General features: G+C 35.7%; 1 protein-coding gene across 1 annotated transcript in view; it reads right to left on the bottom strand.

Annotated features, from left to right (window-relative positions):
• Window positions 1-20430, bottom strand: part of ADAM28 (ADAM metallopeptidase domain 28) — a 143444-nt gene that overhangs the window by 10225 nt on the left and 112789 nt on the right. The window lies entirely within an intron of this gene.

The following is a 20430-nucleotide window of genomic DNA, read 5'->3' as shown; positions in this document are numbered from 1 at the left end:
TAGATAGATAGATAGATAGATAGATAGATAGATAGATAGATAGATAGATAGATAGATAGATAAATACAGACAGACAACCTATTTTTATCTTCATCATTTGGGGTACATGCCATTATTATAATTCCCATTTTATAGATGAGGATGCTGAAGATTAGAAAGGGTAAATGAGTTGTAATAGACATATGTCTAATAAATGTTGGGCATAGTATTTGATCCCAGGATTCCCTAGACTGCAAATTCTTTGCTTAATTAGTAATTTTCTTTTGGGATGGAATAAGGATCATTGACCCTACTAAGGAAAGGGGGGTTTTGAGGGCACATTCATTTATCAAGGAAAAGTAATAAAGAGAATACCCAATGCCCTGAGAGTGCTGTGCTTGCAGGTTTAGTTTAAACTTAAGAGTATTTAAGAAAAAATGAAGCATATAAATGTTCAGAATATACTGTTGGGTTAGAAACTCCATTATTATAAAAAAGAATGACAGTTTCTGCAAAGACAATGCTATCTCAGAGGGAAAATAAAGATGGCAGAATGAGTGGTAGCATTTAAATTGAGCTTTCTTCTAGGAACTAATAAATTCTCAAACTATTCAAATTTATCTAGGATATCAGGGATGCAATGGTCACAAGCAATAATTCAATCTACTCATGTCTAACCATCCTAAGTAACTCTCCCCATAGTCTCCCATAAGTTAATCATAGGAGGTCTACTGGGCTTCCTGGGGGAAGGGTGGATCTTCCTCATATTTTGTGGACTTCTCAAAGATACAGGTAAAACATATGGACTTTCCCATGTTATCATCATTGTTGTAGCTGGAATCACCAACATCATTGTTATTGTTATTTAAGTTATTTATCCTTCTTACTCAAAATGTGAGTAGTTCATATATATCTTTTTTTTTTTTTTTTGCTTTTTGAAGGGGGACGGCAGGGCAATTGGGGTTAAGTGACTTGCCCAAGGTCACTTGGCTAGTAAGTGTCACGTGCCTGAGGCTGGATTTGAACTCAGATCTTCATGACTCCAGCACCGGTGCTCTATTCACTGTACCACCTAGCTGCCCCTTACCTTATTTTTAATCAATCTTTTCATTTAATCAATCTTTTAATATGTGATATATTTTCCCGCTTAAATGGCTAGAGAGCTAGCTTTATGGACTCCAGAAAGATCTAGATTCAAATTCTGTTTTGATACATACTGCCTTTGAAACCAACAGCTAGTCACTTAACCCTTGAATGCTCTTAAAAAAAACTCTTTAAGAATATAAACTCAAAAGAAAATATCAATCTATATTGGTAGAGAAAATTTCTACAGCTGGGAGTTGCATTAATGAAATTATAAGCATGTTCTCAATTCCATTGTTATTCTCTTACTTGAAATCTTCATGTTTCCTTATTTGCCATAAATCCTGCTCTCATTGAATATGTGCTATTCCATTGACTTCTGAGTTTTATTCATCTTTAATTCAGACATTGTAGTGGTCCATAATTATAGGCATGCCAAAATATTAATAAAATATTGGAATTTTTCAAAGGGGCTCTCCCTAATCTGGCTCTATCCCACTTTTTCAGAATCTTATTCATTACTCCTCTGATACATTCCTCTCTGGTAAAACTGGACAGCTTGCTTCTCCTCAGCCACTGGATTTTATCTCCTTTTCCTATATTTTGCATAGGCTTGATCCCATGAATCAAATGCAAAGCTATTTTTTTAGCCCCTATTTCTTAAAAACCTTAGCTCCTTTTAAGGAGCAATTTAGATGGCACTCTCTTTAAAGATCTGTCTGGATCCCTTCATTTCTTAGAGTCCCCACCACCCCTGAATTGTTTGTATTTGTTTTCTCATCAGGAAAATGTGATTCCTTTCAAAGGAAGGAAGGAAGGAGTTCTACACAATTCCTACTATGAAGAGATATATAGTCTTTTAAAATATTTATTTATTTTAATTTTCAACATTCATTTCCACAAGATTTTGAGTTACAAATTTTCTCCCCATCTCTCCCCTACATGCCACCCCAAGATACTGAGCCCATTGAATATCCTTTCTCCCAATCTGTTCTCATATCCTCCCTCATCCCCCTTAACTTTCAAATAGGGTTAGATGGATTTCTATACCTCAGTGCCTGCATATCTTATTTCCCAGTTGTATAAAAACAATTAAAAATATATTTGTTCTTAAAACTTTGATTTCCAGATTTTTCCCTTCTTCCCTCCTCACCCACCCCCACTAGGAAGACAAGCAATTCAATATCGGTTGTACATGTGTAGTTATGCAAAAAGTTTCTATTGTAGTTATATTGTGAAAGACTAACTACATTTCCCTAAATCCTATCCCCCCCCACTTATTCTATTTTCTCCTTTGACCCTGTCCCTTTTCAAAAGTGTTTGCTTCTAATTGCCATCTCCACCAATTTATCCTCCCTTCTATCATCCCCCCTCTTATCCCATTCCCCCCTACTTTTCTGTAGGGTAAGATACCCAATTGAGTGTATATGTTATTCCCTCCATAAGTCAAATTCAATGAGAATAAGGTTGACTCATTGCCTTTCACCTTCCTGCTCTTCCCCTCCATTTTAATCGTTTTCTCTTGACTCTTTTATAAGAGACAAATTACCCTATTCTATTACTCCCTCTCTCCTCCCAATATATTCCTCATAATTTTTTTAGATATCATCTCTTCATATTAAACTCATCCTGTGCCCTCTGTCTATGTATACAGGTACACACTCACATGTATATTTCTACACACATATACCCTCCTACACACACACACATACACACACACTATATATATATATTTTTTTTTTTCCCTTCAACTATACTCATACTGAGAAAAGTCTCATGAGTTATAGCTATTGTTTTGCATGTAGGAATGTAAATAGTTCAGCTTTAGTAAGTTCCTTATGATTCATGCTTCTCTTGTTTCTTGTATTTGAGAGTCAAATTTTCTATTCAGCTCAGGTTTTTCACCAAGAATGCTTGAAAACCCTGTATTTCATTGATTGACCATATTTCTCCCTATAGCACTGTACTCATTTTTTCTGGGTAGGTGATTCTTGGTGTTAATCCTAGCTCCTTTGGCCTGCAGAATATCATATTCCAAGCCTTTCAATCCCTTAACATAGAAGCTGCTGGATCTTGTGTTATCCTGATTGTGTTTCCACAATACTCAAATTGTTTCTTCCTGATTGCTTGTATTATTTTCTCTTTGAACTGGGAAGTCTGGAATTTGGTTATAATATTCCCAGGAGTTTTCTTTTTGGGATCTTTTTCAAGAGGTGATTGGTGAATTCTTTCAATTTCTATTTTGTCCTCTCATTCTAGAATATCAGGGCAATTATCCTTGAGAATTTTTGGAAGAATCATTTCTAGCCTCTTTTTTTGATCATGGCTTTCAGGTAGTTCAGTAATTTTTAAATTATATCTCCTGAATCTTTTTTGCAAGTGAGTCATTTTCCCAATGAGATAGTTAACATTGCATTCTATTTTTTTTCATTTGTTTGGATCTCTTTTATAGTATGTTGATTTCTTATAACATCATTAGCTTCCATTTGCTCTAATCTAATTTTGAAGGAATTATTCTCTTCAGTGAGTTTTAGAAATTCCTTTTCCATTTGAAAAATTCTTCTCCTCATTGGCTTTTTGGGCCTCTTTTGCCATTTGAGTTAGTCTATTTTTTTTTTCTTTTAGAAGGGGGGAAGGCAGGGCAATGGGGGTTAAAAGACTTTCCCAAGGTCACATGGATAGTAAATGTTAAATGTCTGAGACTGTATTTAAATCCAGGTCCTCCTGACTCCACTACCAATGTCCTATTCACTGTGCAACCTAGCCACTCCTAGTCTATTTTTAAGGTGTTGCTTTCTTCAATATTTTTTGCGTCTCCTTTAGCAGGCTGTAGCGGCAAGCACCCCAGCGTCCCCAGGGTGTCTGCCAACACAGGTTCTTAGATCTGCTTTGATAAAGGAAAGCAACTCAAAATGGGTTAACAAGCTTACTTTAATCAGTCAAATATGTATCATTTACCTAGTTCAGGGGAAAAAGGTCAGCACCCTGAACTTCAGAATACACAGACAGAATTATCAAGACAGAGAAACAGATCAAGTAGACAGATTCCCAAACTGTCCAACCATTACATCCATACCAAACAACATCTGGGTTGCAAAGCCTGGGGGCTCTGGACATCGGCTTTCCAGAGTTTCATCTCATCATATCACAGAACACTTCTCAAAGTGAGCCCCAAAACAAAGCTACACATCAGGGCTTATATAGCCTTCTCCTGGCTCAGTGAATGTAACAACCTTATTGACTCACTGGCCAATCAAGAAGTATCTACTGAAAAACAAGCCTCCCATCCCAGGCTCCAGGTGCACTTTAGCCTAGGGGCAGGGAAGATCTTAAAATTTTACATTCCCATTACACAGGCTTTTGACTCACTTTTCATGATTTTCTTGTAGCATTCTCATTTTGCTTCCCAATTTTTCCTCTACTCTTACTTGATTTTCAAAATTCTTGAGCTCCTCCATGGCCTACTATCAGTTCATATTTTTCTTGGAGGCTTTTGATGCAGTAGTTTTGACTTTGCTGTCTTCTTCTGGTTACATATTTTGATCCTCTTTGTCTCCCCCCAAAATTTCTATGGTCTGATTAAGCTTCCTCTCTTTTCTTATCTTGCCAGCCAATTACTTGACTTTTCAGCTCTTTGCCATGGTAGAACTATGTTCCAGAGTGGAGAGATCTGTGTCCCAGATTTCAAGTATTTTCACAGCTATTGTCAGAGCTGTTGTTGGAGCTATGAGGAGGGCACCCTTTCTACAGTCACAACTTCTGGTATACTAGCATTTCTCACCTCAGGACTACCACCCAAGATTGTGATCCAGAATCAACCAGATCAAAGCAAGAGCTCTGAATGGTTTCTTGGTCCTCCAACTATCTGCAGGCAAGGAGCTCCAGAGGCAACCATGTGGCAGCAGCTGCTGCCCCTGCATCACTGCCACCTTTGTAGGCCCAGGGGTGGAGGCCAGACTGTACTCTTATCTGACCCAGTTCCAAGACAGTTCCCTACTGACCTTTTACTTTCTCTTTGGTGTTTATGGGTTGAGAAATCTGAAAACTACCACAGCTGCCCATGATTCACTCTCCTGAAATCTTCTCTGGCCATTCTGGGCTGTGAGTCTGGCTTAATGTGGCTCACACAGGACTCTGCTCAGCTCCCAGTCCAGTGTCATATACCCTTCCTATTGGCCTGACAGGCTGTATTCAGTGGGGGATTTGTTTCTCTCTTTTAATTTGAGGGTTCTGTAGTTCTAAAGCTTGTCTAGGGTCATTTTTAAAACATATATTGGAGGTGGTTGGAGCTAGAGCTCAATCAAGTTCCTGCTTTTACTCTGCCATTTTAGCTCCACCTCCTGTCTTTCATTCTTTAAGAGCAAGATATATGTAGTCCTAACACTCAAAGCATAGAAGGATTGTCAAAGAAAGAGAATCATATATAAGCACACTAAGGTATGAAATAAAATTATTAAAAACAACATGTTTAGCATTAATAGAAGAAAAAAAAGAAACTGTAAATAAGTTGTATTCATTTCAAGAATGCAAAAATGGCTCAATATTAAAAAATCTATTCCCCGTTCAGTCAGCCAACATTTATTAGGTAACTGCTCCATGCCAGGCACTGTGCCAAGGGCTTGGGATACAAAGAGAGGTAAAAACCAAAACCAGCTCCAACTGCCAAGGAGCTCACAGCTGATAACGAACCAGCAAAACAAAAGATTGCACCAACAGACGAAGAAAAAAGTTCTTCAACAAACCAGCACTCGTTTTTAAATATGTTAAAATATCTAAAAGGATAGAAATAAAAAAAGATCTTCCCTTAATATTATCTGAAGCAGTTATCTAAATCCAAGAGTTAGCTTTATTTGAATAGATAAATATTATTTTAAATATTTTTAATATATTTAAATATATAAATATTTATAAATATTATTTATAATATTTATGGGTAATATTTAATGGATAAATAATAAATATTAAACCATTTCTCATTAAGAATAGGGATAAAGCAAAACTAACCACTAATCACATAATTTTATGTAATATTAGGAATTGTAAGTGTAGTAATAAAATGAGAAAAATAAATTAAAGGAACAAACATTGGCAGAGATTTAAATATCTGTGTAGATGATATCATAGTGTCCTTTCAAAACTACAACAACAACAACAAACTAATCAAGATAATAAACAGCTTCAGCAGAGTACATATTCAGGACAGAAAATAAACCCAGAAATCATCAGCATTTCCATATGATAACAAAAAATGAAAAAAAAAAAAACATAGAGAGATAGTACTTAAGTTAGCAGCATAATGTAGCAAGGGACTTGTCATTAGTTTTATATGGCATTCGTGTTAGTTTTATGATTACAACTGCAAAACTGTTTTCCCCCAATAGAGCTATATGAAGAACTAAATAATTAAAGTGCATTCAATGTTCATGACTGGGACAGGCTAATATATTAGTGATGACTTTGCCAACCAAATTAATTTACAAGTATAATGCTATGTCCATTAAAATGTCAACAGATTTTTTAGGGAATTATAGAAAATATCAAAATACACATGGAGGAATAAAAAAAGTCAAGAATATAAGGAATGCCGAAATGTAAGAGAAAAAAAAAAGAATAATAGAAGACTGTCTCTTTTTTTCTGGTTATAGATTGGGAGTAAATTTTTTACCAGTCTTGTATAATAGTAAGCAACCTAGCATACCCAGGATGTCTACTAGCACAGCTTCTTGGATCTGCTTTACTAAAAGAAAGCAACTTTACAAGGGTCAATAATCTTTAATTATATAGGTAGATAGATAGATAGATAGATAGATAGATAGATAGATAGATAGATAGATAGATAGATAGATAGATAGATGATAGATAGATAGATAGATAGAAATAGAGATAAGTATATAGATAGAGATAAATCATTCACTTAGTTCAGGGGGAAAAGTCAGCACCCTGAACTTCAGAATATTCAAACAGAAATTACAAGCAGACAAAAAAAAATGCAGACAGAAAAATAGCACAATTCAACAGACCAACAGATAGGGTTCTAGATGTCTGACCATTGTATGCATACATAGTTACCAGAGAAAGAAGCACCAACATCTGGGTTTTCAAAGGTGGGAGGCTCGCTACCTACCCAGAGTCTCATCTGGTCAAATCACACAACTCTTCCCATAATTGTCCCAAAGCAAAACCTCACCTCAGAATATATACCCTTCTTCAGGGTCAGAGGACATCACACAGTTCATGACTCATGGCTTAATTACAAAGTAACAAAAGTATGGGCCTTCCTGAAATAGAAGACTCTTCCCAATCAAGCCCTTCCTGTTGGGTTCCACTTGAGACCCATTAAGGGGCAGGGAAGATCTTTAAATCCCCTTACCACTAGACCATGAAAGAAAGGAAATGTTAGCTAATGAATCCATCAGTAGGTTCTCACTACAAGAAAGATAAAAGACAATTTTTACTACATAAAAATAAAAAAGCCTTTGAACAAACTCGAAGGAAAAAATGAGGATGGTAAATCCATTTCTATTAAATATCTTTGATAAAAGATGACCTCCAAATGTGTAGGAAGTTAATAAATCCATGGCTCTCTCCTTATCAGCTCTGTCTCAACAACAAAAATATCTTCTGTTCATTTCTCTATTTACATGTTATATGTCTTTCTCTATTAGAAGCTCAGGTCCCTGAGGGCAGGTATTATTTCTCTGCCTGTTTGTATTCATATTCCCAGGGTTTAGTCTGGCATGTGCAGTAAGGGTCCACTAAATGCTTGTTTTTGACTAGATTTGTTGATTTGTGTCTTTCAGGAGATTGCTGGAGGGGAAGCTTTATCATCTATTACCTCATATAGGACTTTCATGTAATAGTTATTGAATTCATGGTTATTTAAATAAACACAGAATGTAAAGAAACATGGGAAGATATAGAAAGGGAAGAATAATTGGGGAGTAGAAGCACAAGTGAAAGAAAAGGAAAAATGTGCTTACTGTATGCTATGTAGACAGGCATAGTAAAGAGCTGACTAGACCTCAAATAAGAAAGACTGGGTATAATTCTTATATCTAACACAAGCTCTATGACCTTGGGCAAAGCACTTTACTTTTGAAATAAATCCAAAATGAGAATGATGACACCAACAATACTTAACCTAACAGGATTACTCTCTGGCTCACATGAGCTAGTAATTTAGTCAATCCACAAGCAAATCTTGAGCACTATCTGCTATGTTAAGACTTGAAGATATAAAAAAGACAAAGAGGGCCCTTACACTCAAGGATGTCTTAGTATAATACAGGAGATATCATGCAAAACAACTATATGCAAAGAAGATATATGCAGGATAAATTGGAGTTCATCTCAGAGGGAAGGCAGTAGAACTAAGAATAATCAGAAAAGGCATCTTGTTAGAAGATAGGATTTTAATTTGAACCTGCAGGAAGTCAGGGAAGCCAAGAGGCAGAAGGAAGAAGTAAGAGCATTACTGAAATGGACAATAACCAATGGAAACGATGAGAAGCAGAATAAAGAGCGTCTGGCTGAGCGATACCAAGAAGATCAATGTCGGAAGATCACCAAGGAAGGTGTAAGAGAAATAAAATCATGTTCAGAGGAATATGAGGGATAGATGCCACTCAGGGAGATACTCATGGCCATTCCTCCCATGACTCTTACTTCTAACTAACTAACTAAATAAATAAATAACTACAACAACAACAAGAATCCCAAGGGCTAATATGATGCTTTCAACTCATTAAGATGAAAAAATAAACAGATAATTAGATGAACTCTGAGGACACTTATAACTCTAAATCTGTAAGCCTTTGACCCGGGACCTGGGATCAAATTTCATATCCAATGATTTTACTACCTGTGTGACTTTGGGTGAGGTACTTAATTTCTATGGCTGTCATTTTTCTCATCTGAGAAATGTATGCAAAGTTCTCTGTCACCTTGGAATGACCATTGAAAAATCCATCATTATTGTATCAAGCTGTGGCAAAAAAGAATACAAACATAACTGGAAAATGGTGCTGCTTCCTTATTAAACTTAATGGACTTAGTGTCAATTTCTTTCTCCAACTGGTCAATATCTGATGGGAGAACTATGCCTACACTCAGGCAAAATCACTTTTTATGACATTGTACTTGATTGCTTATGGGTCTGATATTTTTGTTTATTTTATTTTATGATGTGTTTTATTTGGGAGTTCACTGTTTTGTTTTTAATTAATTTTGTTATTGATTTTGATTTCCGTTGTTTGGAACAACATGGTCATAGAATCCTTTGATTGTATCATCATGGGGACAAGGGTAAGGGGGATGAAGCAAGGGGAAATAGATTCCCTTGGCCAACACTGATCATTACCTGACTATAAGTTGCATTCACTCATACAAGCATGGATTAGACATCTACTACACACAAGGCACTGTATTCATTTCATAGGATGAAAGGATCATAGAATGGGGTGATCATACACCTTGATCTGAAAGGGACCTCAGGTGTCATCTAGTCTAATTTTCTCATTTATCAAATTAGTCAAGTAAAGGTTCAGGCATGATAAGTGACTTTCTTAATATCAAATGGTTAGTTTTGTACTGCTATTTGAACTTCAGTCCTCTGATTTCCTCAATGTATGTGTCCAAAGAAGTTAGAGCAAAATTTATCAGTTAAAAATGCAAAAACAAGAGCTTCTGGTGCCATGAGAGTTGAGTAAGGAAGGAACCGTCTGAAGCCCTCCCAAATTTCCCTACAAACAACTAGAAAACTGCTTCAGAATTGGACTAGGAGCAGGAAAGCAGCTTACTAACTGGCAGGAAAAGTCTGTCTCACTTGAGTGGGAGGGAACCAAGTTCTAAGTGCAGCAGGATCAGGAGCAGCCAGTCTCACAGGAGGGGGTTGCAGCAAGGCTCCAGGCTGGGGGCATTCCACCAGTGAGGCTCTATCCTCCTGCAAAGCAGCAGCCCCCCAGGGAAGTGAGCAGTCTGTGCTACCAGTAAGGCCCACCCACAACACAAGCCACCAGTGCAGCCATGACTCCATTGCTTACCAGTAGTGAAGTCCCCCCCCAGGGGGGACTCCCACAATGGGGAGATCCTGCACCTAGGTCCTACTAGCAGAGAGACCCTGATTCCATAGCAACCCAGAAGCCAGGTCTTACCTCTGAAGCGAGTCAGAAGCTAAACCCTATATACCAAGGGGAGGACACAAGGAGGTCCCACCCCCACTCCTCAGTATTATAAGACAAAAGGGAAGCCTACCCTGAGAGAAAGCAAGCAGATAAGCCCTCAAGTCCAGTAAAAGCAAGGAGTAAGATTCAGAGCCCCAGTACAAAAAGTTGGGGACAATGCAGGACCAGAGCCCAACTCTCACATAAAAACACCAAGTGACAAAAAGGTGTAAAGAATGAACAAACAAAAACAAAGGGAAAAAAGAGCTTTACTATAAAAGTTACTATGGTGATAGGATCAAGGCATAAACTTATAAGAAGACAATCACATCAAAATGGCTACATGTGAAATCTCAAAGAAAAATGTATTATTTTTCCTCAGGCCCAAAAAGGATTCCTAGAAAAGTTTAAAAAGAAACAAATTAGAGAAATAGAAGAAAAATTGGGAAAAGAAATGAGAGTAAGAAAATCATGAAAAAAGGCAACAGCATGGGAAAAGATGTACAAAAATTAATTTACTGGGGAAAATAACTCAATAAAAATAGCATTTGTCAAATGGAAAAGGAAGTACAAAAGGTCACTGAAGAAAAATAATTCCTTAAAAATTAGAATTGAATAAGTAGAAACTAATGACTCTGTGAGACATTAAGATACCATAAACAAAATAAAAAAGTAAAAACAATAAAGAAGAAAACTTGAAATTTCTCATTAGAAAAACAACAGACCTAGAAAATACATTCAGGGGAAATAATATGAGAAATATTAGACTACCTGAAAACCATGATACAAAAATCCTAGACATCTTTCAAGAAATTATCACAGAATACTGTCCTGATATAGTAGAACCAAGGGGGCAAAATAGAAATTGAAACAATTCACCAATCACTTCCTGAAAGAGATCCCAAAATGAAAATTCCCAGGAGCATTAAAGTCAAATTCCAGAGCTTACAGATCAAGGAGAAAGTATCCAAAAAGATACAATTCAAATATTGTTGATCTATAGGCAGGATTACATAGGATGTGGCAGCTTCCACATAAAAAAAAAGAACAGAGGGTTTGGAATATGATTTACCAGAAAGGTGAATAAGTTCAGATTACAACCAAGTATCACCCACCCAGCATAATTCAATATAATGTTTCAGAGGGAAAATGTGTATTTACTGAAATAGAAGACTTTCAAGAATTTCTAAATAAAAAAATATATCTTAATTTAAAAAAAATGAGCTCCAAATACAAGACTGTATGGAAACATAAAAAGGTAAAAAGAAATAAGGAAGAAAAAAACCATAAGAAATTCAATAATGTTAAACTATTAATATTTCTATATGGCAAGATAAAGTTCCACTGAACTTTAATACTGTAAGAACAATTAGAAGAATTATGCATAGGCAGAGAGTGTAGATATAAGGTAACTTTGATGGAATGATAAAAAGGGGGTGAGAAAGAAAATTGCACTGGAAGAAGGAGGGAGGGACTGAATAGGGTAAATTATACCACATAAAAGAGGCATGAAAGGGATATTATAATGTAGGGGAAGATGTGTGGTTGTAAGTGGCAAAGCTTAAACCTTACTGTCATCAAAATTGGCTCAAAAAGTCAATACACACACATGATATACACACTCCATTGGATATAGAAATCTATCTTACACTATAATGAAGAAAAAAAAAGGATGAGGATTAAAAAAGGGCAAGGGCAGACTAAATATATTGGTAGGGGAGACTGTGAACAGAAGTAAAATACTTGTGATGAGGGAAAGAAGAGGTGTAACAGAGAAAGGGAGATAAACAAACAAAATACAGCATGTAGGGAAATACACAGCTAATTATCACAACTATTAATGTGAATGGGATGAACTTACCCATAAAACAGAAACAGATAGCAAAATGGATTAAAAACCAGAATTCTACAATATGTTATTTACAAGAAATATATTTGAAGAAGAGAGATAAACACAAGGTTAATGGACTGGGTCAGAATCTAACATTCTTTCACTGAAACAAACAAAACAGGGGTAGTGATTATAATCTCAGACAAAGCAAAAGCAAAAATAGATCTAATTAAAAAGATAAAGAAGGAAACTATATATTGTTGAAAAGTACCATAGAAAATGAAGTCATATCAGTACTAAACATATATGTACCAAATGATATAGCATCTAAATTTTTGAAGAAGTTGAATGAGTTACGGGAGGAAATAAACAATAAGCCTCAAATTTCCCCTCTCTGAACTAAATAAATCTAACCAAAATTTAAAAAGAAAGAAATTAAGGAAGTGAAAAATTTCTATAAAAGTTTGAAAAAATAGATCTCTGGAGAAAATTGAAATGGGACTAGAAAGGAATATACCTTTTTTTTTTTTTTAATCAGCAGTACATCGCACCTACACAAAAATTGACCATGTATTAAGACATAAAAAACCTCACATGCAAATGTAGAAAAGCAGAAATAGTAAACACATCATTTTTTAGATCATAATACAATAAAATTACTTTCAATAGTGGGCAATAGAAAGAGATTGAAATTAATTGGAAATTAAATAATCTAATGTTAAAAAAAATAAGTGGGTCAAAGAACAAATAGAAACAATTAAGAATTTCCCTAAAAACTGACAACAGTGAGACAATATAGCAAAATGTATGAGATGAAGTAAAAATGGTGCTTGGGGAAAATGTATATCTCTAATTGCTTACATCAATAATATAGAGAAAACCTAGATCAATTAATTGAGCTTACACCTAAAAAAATAGAAAAATAACAAATTAAAAATGCCCAATTAAACACCAAATTGGAAATCCTGGAAATCGAAGGAGACATTAGTAATACTGAAAGTAAGAAAAGCATTGAACTAATAAGGAAAACAAGAACCTGGTTTAAAAACAATAGATACATCTTTGGTTTGATTTTAAAAATGAAAGAAGACAACCAAATTACTAGTATCAAACATTAAGGGATGAATTCACAACTAATGAAGGGGAAATTAAAGAAATTATTAGGAGCTATTTTTCCCAATTAATTATATGAAAAAAAATTGACATTCTAAAAGAAGCAGATGAATAGCTACAAAAATATAAATTATTCAGATTATCAGATGAAATAAAATACTTAAATAATTCAATCTTAGAAGAAGAAATTGAACAAGCCATCAGTGAAGTTCCTAAGAAAAAACTCCAGGGCCAAAAGGATTCACAAGTGAATTCTATGAAATTCCATGAAACATTTAAAGACCAATTAAACCCAATATTATATAAACTATTTGGAAAAAATGCAAAGAAGAATAATAAAATAAAAAACAAAATAATATAAAATAATAAAAGAATGATTCCTTTTATGTCACAAATATGGTGCTAATACCCAAACCAAGAAGAATCAAAACAGAAAAAGAAAATCATAGACCAATTTCCCTAATAAATATTGATGCAAAAATTTTAAATAAAATGCTAGCACATAGATCACAGCAATATATCACAAGGATAATACACTATTACCAGGTGTAATTCATGCAAGGAATGCTGGGCTGGTTCAATATTAGGAAACCTGTCAACATAATTGATCATATTAACAAGAAAATTAACAGAAATCATATGGTTATCTCTGTAGATGCAGAAAAAGTCTTTTAGAAAACTTGGCAACCACTTCTATTAAAAAAAAAGACAGAGAGCATATAAATAAATGGAGCTTACCTTAAAATGATAAGTAATGTGTATCTAAACTGATCAGCAAGTATTATTTGCAGTGGGGATAAGTTAGAAGCCTTCCCGATACAATCAGTGGTGAAGCAAAGATACATGTTATCACTTCTATTATTTAATATTGTACTAGAAATATTAGCTATAGAATAGAAGAAGAAAAAGAAATTAAAAATAAATTAGATTAATTAAAGGAATTAGAATAGGCAATGAGGAAACAAAACTATCACTCTTTGCAGATAATAGATGTTATACTTAGAAAATCCTAGATAATCAGCTAAAGGCTTCTTGAAATTGTTAACAACTTCATCAAAGTTATAGGATAAAAAGGACCCACATAAATCATCAGCATTTCCATATATTATGAAAAAAGTCTAGCAACAAGAGTTAGACATAGAAATTCCATTAAAAACACACACAAAAAAAAACTTCAGACAATATAAAATACCTGGGAGTCTACCTGCCAAGTAGACAAATACAGGAACTATATGAACACAACTATAAAACACTTTTTGCAAAAATAAAGTCATAACTAAACAATTGGAAAAATATGAATTGCTGATTGGTTGACTGAGCCAACATAATAAAAATGATAATTTTACATAATTCTACATAAATTGTTCTATTTATTCAGTGTCATACCAAGAAAACTATCAAAAATATTTTATAGTGGGGCAACGATGCAGTGAATAGAGTGCTGGCCCCGCAGTCAGGAGGACCTAGGTTCAAATCCTGCCTCAGCCACTTAACACTTACTAGCCATGCGACCTTGGGTAAGTCACTTAACCCCAATTACCCTGCCTTCCCCCCTCCAAAAAAAGGAAAACTATATTATAAAGCTAGAAAAAATAAAAAAAATTCTTCTGGAAGATCAAAAGCTCAAGAACATCAAGGGAATCAATTTTTTTTTTTAATGAGAATGTAGGTGGTCTAGGCCTACCAGATTACAAACGATATTATAAAGCAGCAATTATAGAAACAGTCTTTCAGAGAAATAGAGTGGTGGATCAGTGGAATAGATTAGATGCAATTACATTATAGTAAATGACCATAGTAATCTAATATATGATAAACAAAAAGATCCAAGCTTTTGGAACAAAAACATATTATTTGATAAAAACTACCGAGAAAACTGGAAAACAGTATGGCAGAAACACCAAATACCAAGATAAGATCAAAATGGGTACACTATTTAACATAAAGTGTGATACCAGAAGCAAATTAAGACAACATGGAATAGTTTACCTGTCAGATTTATGGATAAGGGGAAAATTTAGTAGCAAAGAAGATACAAGGAGCTTTACAACATATAAGTAGAACATCTTGGTTACATTAAATTATAAAGGTTTTGCACAAACAAAACCAATGCAAGAAAAATTATAGGAAAAGCAGAAAATTAAGGGGTGGCCAGGTGGCTCAGCAAGTAAGAGTGCTGGCTCCAGTGTCGGGATGACCTGGAGATCGAATCCTGGGCTCAGACACTCAGCACCACACCCAGAAATAACTGGCCCTGTAACCTTGAGCAAGTTACTTAACCCTGATTGCTTAAAAAAAGCAGAAAATTGGGGTAAAATTGCAACAAGTATCTCTGATGAAGACTTCATTTCTCAAACATATAGAGAATTGAGTCAATTTTTTAAATAAATATACAATTTATAAATGATCAAATTATCTGAATGACAGGTGTTTTGTTTTGTTTTGTTTTGTTTGGAGGGCAATTGGGGTTAAGTGAATTGCCCAAGGTCTCATGGCTAGTTTTTGGGTTAAGTGTCTGAGGGCAGATTTGAACTGAGGTCCTCCTGACTCCAGAGCTGGTGCTCTATTCACTGCGCCACCTAGCTGGCCCAATGATTACAATTTAATAAAATAACCATTTATAAAATGTTTGCTATATGCCAAGCACTATACTAAGTGCTGGAGATACAGAAAGTGGTAGGAAAAAATAGCTACTTCCCTCAGGGAAGTCAAGATCTAATAGGAGTGAATAATACACATTATTATCAGCTACAGGGATTCTAGAGAGGTCTGGAAGTCATCAGGGTACTTTAGTTGGGAAGCTAGCAAAGCACAGGGATCCTCACAGTGAAAAGGAGCAATGTGAGATGAAACTGGAAAATATACGATTGTATAAGAGCTAGAATAAACTGAATTTGCAATTGATTTCCTAGGCAGTGGAGGACAAAGGAAGGGATATAAGTTTATGGATGCAAACTTGTAGATGATTTAGAGAGATAAATGTCTAATAAGTGTATATTTCATATAAGTTTATATTTAGAGAGATAGCTAGGCAGATAGTATATAAATGGATGAATGGCTAGATAGATAGGCAGACAAAGAAGTAGGCAGCTAGTAGATAGATAGATGATAGATAGATCGATAGATCGATAGATAGATAGATAGATAGATAGACAGACAGACAGACAGGTAGACAGACAATATATGATCTGGGATGGAGAGAGACAGAGGGAGAGAGAGAGAGGGAGAGAGAGAGACAGAGAGAGAGACAGAGACAGAGAGACAGAGACAGAGAGACAGAGACAGAGAGACAGAGAGAGTCAGAGACAGAGAGAGAGACAGAGAGAGAGATAGAGAGACAGAGAGAGACAGAGAATAGAGGGGCTGCTGGTAGATAGATGATATATATGAATTTTTAAGGCAATGTAGTATAACAGAAAGAATGTTGGTTTTATGATTTAAAAAAAGACATGTTTGAATCTCGCTTCATAACTATTCCAGTTGTGGGACCACCAACAAGTCACTTACCCTTCTCCAGCCTCAGCTTCCTCATCTGTAAGATGAAGACAATAATTCTTGTGATGCCTATTTTACAGTCTTGGTGAGTCACTCAAATGAGATTAAGTGCTTTGTAAACTGTGAATAGATGTGTACACATTGATAAAAATCCCTCTTTGATTCCTCCTTGGGGTACAAAGCTGACCTCGGATTCTCGAAATACCACTGGAACAGTTGGTTTGATAGGTCCTACCTGTGCCAACAAGCTATGAGTTTGCTGCAGAGAGCAACCCCAGCTAGGCTCAGAGGGTCCCATCACCAAGCTGGCCTCAGGATTATGAATTGTCTACAGCCCCTTCTGATAAACTATACTTCTCCTGAAACAGAGACAGGAGGGATTTTAACCTAAGAACTCTGACTTTGGAGTCAATGCCATTTCCAAGAATGCTTAAAGAAAACTTTTCATCTACTGAATTATGCAACCATGGCATTTTCCTCAGTGGAGAGAGAGTCCCCACATCATTAATCCTCAAACTATGGAAGTATTGCAGGTGGAGTATCTATCTAACAGGAATTCTAATCTGACTTTGTAAGTTTGGCATAAAGGGAATTAGGCTAACTGGTTTATTATTATTGTTACTATTATTTATGTTTATTTATGGAATAAAACAGACATTTCTATAACAGTATAATTTAAAAAAAGATGATTGTACATGAAACTACAAATCTTTGATACGTAATTTTCTATTAATTTTTTAAACATATTATAAAGTTATCGTGTACATTTCTTGTTTTTACTTCCTTTCCCTAGAGATTAGACACAAATAGGTATGTGTGTGTGTGTGTATAATATATATACACCTATCTAGATAGATATAGATATACATACATATATAAAATTAGTCTATACATATTTCTATTTATCAGTTCATTCTCTAGAATACAAAGCCAAGACCCAAAAATCAAGGCATGGATCAATCTGGATGGAAAGAAAAATATGCAGCTCATTCAATATATAAAGATTTTTCTTTCAGCTAATCTAATATTTAGATAAGAGAGAGGATTCACTTCCTACATTCTGGTTTTTTACCATTATTCTATGGCTTTGAATTATTGTCTCTTCTTCTGTCGTTCAAAGTTTCCACAGTTGCTAGACTGCCTCTTACCCCATGAAGATTGTGTAAGATGTCTGGGAAAGACTCAGAAAGCAGAACTAGACTTGGGGCCCATAAAAAAAAGAAGTAGAAAATTGGGCCTGACCTCGAAAGTATCAGAGATGTTGCCATCCCACAAATTCAAGGGTGTCCATGTCTAAAAGGTCATTGGAGTTTCTTCCTCTTCCCCAAGCCCACCATGCATGCTAGACATGTTGCTGATGTGAACTTCTACTGAAAGATGAGAGTAGTTGGAAGTCCTTAGTCCTGAAATTGAGGCAATTGCAAAGCCAAGTCAGTTTGCAAGGTCCCCATTCAGTAACAAACATTAATGAACTACCTCTTGGGAGCCGGAACTACTGCTGGATAAACAATGCCCCACCTTGACTGCAAGGGGAGGGAGAGTTGCAACATGTAAACAGAGAAGTAAATGTGGAACAATGTCAAGGTGGGAAAGACAGTAACAATCCTCTTCTGTCACTAATTTATCCTACAGCTCTGGGCAAGACAGTTCAACTCTCGGGTCCTTATTTTCCTCATCTGAAAAAAAAATAATATTGAATTGAATTAATGGACCTTAATCCGCCTTAGAGTCAGACTGCCATGGTCCTTAGAGTACTTGACTTGGAGTTCAAATTTGACCTCAGATACTTATTCATTGTGTGACCCTGGGCAAGTGCCTTGGCTCATATTTGTCTCAGTTTTCCCATATGAAAATGGAGAGTAATAAGAACCACACTACTGACCTCATAGACCGGTTGCGCGCATGAAAAGTGATTGGCAAACTAGAGAGTTCTGTATTTTCTTGGTTCTGATTTGTTATTCACAGGGGCGGTCAGGTGGCTCAGGGAGTAAGAGCACCAGCTCCAGTGTCGGGATGACCTGGGGATCGAATCTGGGCTCAGATACTTAGCACCCATCCAGAAACACCCGGCCACATAACCTTGAGCAAGTTACTTAACCCCAATTGATTAGGGGCAGCCAGCTGGCTCAGTGAGTAAGAACACCGGCTCCAGTGTCGGGATGACCTGGAGATCAAATCCGGGCTTAGATACTCAGTACCACACACAGAAATAACTGGCCATGTAATTTTGAGCAAGTTATTTAACCCTGATTGCTTAATATTAATATATATATATATGTATATATATGTATATATATATATATGATTTGTTATTCATCATTAGGAAACTCTTTCTATCTTTAATAATCAGTATGCCAAATAACACCAATATGGTGCTTTATTGTCTGCAAAGCATACATATATATGCATATGTGTGTATATAATATAATATAATATATATGTATGTAAGTATGTATGTATGTATAACTCCATTTGGTCCTCACAACAACCCTGCAAGGAAGGTGTTGCTATTATCCCTATTTGTTACAGAACAGGAAAATGAGGCAAACAGAGGTTAAATTGCTTGCTCAGGTTCACACAGTTGGTGTCTGAGGTCAGATTTTAACTCAAGTCTTGCTGACACCAGTCCCAGAATTATGTTCATTACACCACCTAGTTACCACTATAGCTTTTATCTATAGCTTTTACAATCCTAAATCACCTGGCGCATTAACATTATCCTACATAGATGGAGAATGTAAGACCCAGTGAGAGGAGATGACTTGCTTGAGGTTCTATAGCTGAAAAGTAATACAGTTTGAATTTGAATTCCGATCCATGAGTTTAATTTTGTGTTCTTTCTGCTATAACATGTTGGGATCTGTAATCTTTTTATGGGATATATTTTATGATTTGGGAAATAAAAAGGACCCTTCAAGAAGGAGACTTCAGTTTCTAACCTCTCTACTAAGGCTCAATTCAAAATTCCCAACTTTGGGTATTTTTGCATAGTTATCCTACCAACACCCCAAATTTAATTGATGACTCAAAACCTCTTCCCAATTGTCTGCTTCCTATCCAGTTCCAATTTTCATCTTTCTTGTTAATGGAATCCATAATTCAGTCACCCAAGTTCCGTAAGGGTTCATGAGTTGTCCCTCTCCTTAGTCACTTTCTCTACATTCAGTCATTCACCAAGACATGCAGATTTGGGTTTTCATCACCTCTGTCATCAACTACCACAGCAGGTAGAATCTTAATTGGTTTCCATGTTAAAGTCACTGGGCACTGCAATCCACCCTACAGAACACTTGATCAATTACCCTTAGTGCATATTTCTGATAATGTTATTTCTCTTCATCAGATGCCCACCGAACATGAAATAAATTGGAAATTCATTTCAATCCAATCTATCTACGATCAACATGTTTTCCCATGACAGCTGACATGACTCTTTCCCTCCACTTTAATTGAAGTGTTCACTACTCCTAGGCCATAGTTCATACTTTATTTCTTCCATGTGAATCTTTTTTTTTAATGCTTTATTAACTTCTCATTAACGTCATTCATTTCTGCCAGATTGAATTACAAATTTTCTCCCCATTTTTCCCCTACCCACCGCCCCAAAATAGCAGTCCCACAGGATATCCTCTCCTCCAATATGCTCTCTCCCATATTTTCTCCCATAGCCCTTTCGACTTTTCCAGGGGATCTCTATGCCCCAGTGCCTGTATATCTTATTCCCCAATTACATGTGAAATAGTACTAATAATAGTATACATATATATA

Source organism: Petaurus breviceps, unplaced genomic scaffold, assembly GCF_028583685.1.
Source record: "Petaurus breviceps papuanus isolate PSGF00001 unplaced genomic scaffold, PetGlider_PUasm1.0 139, whole genome shotgun sequence".
Taxonomy (NCBI): Eukaryota; Metazoa; Chordata; class Mammalia; order Diprotodontia; family Petauridae; genus Petaurus; species Petaurus breviceps.
The sequence above is the reverse complement of the archived record's forward strand: the minus strand, read 5'-3'. Positions and strand labels throughout refer to the sequence as shown.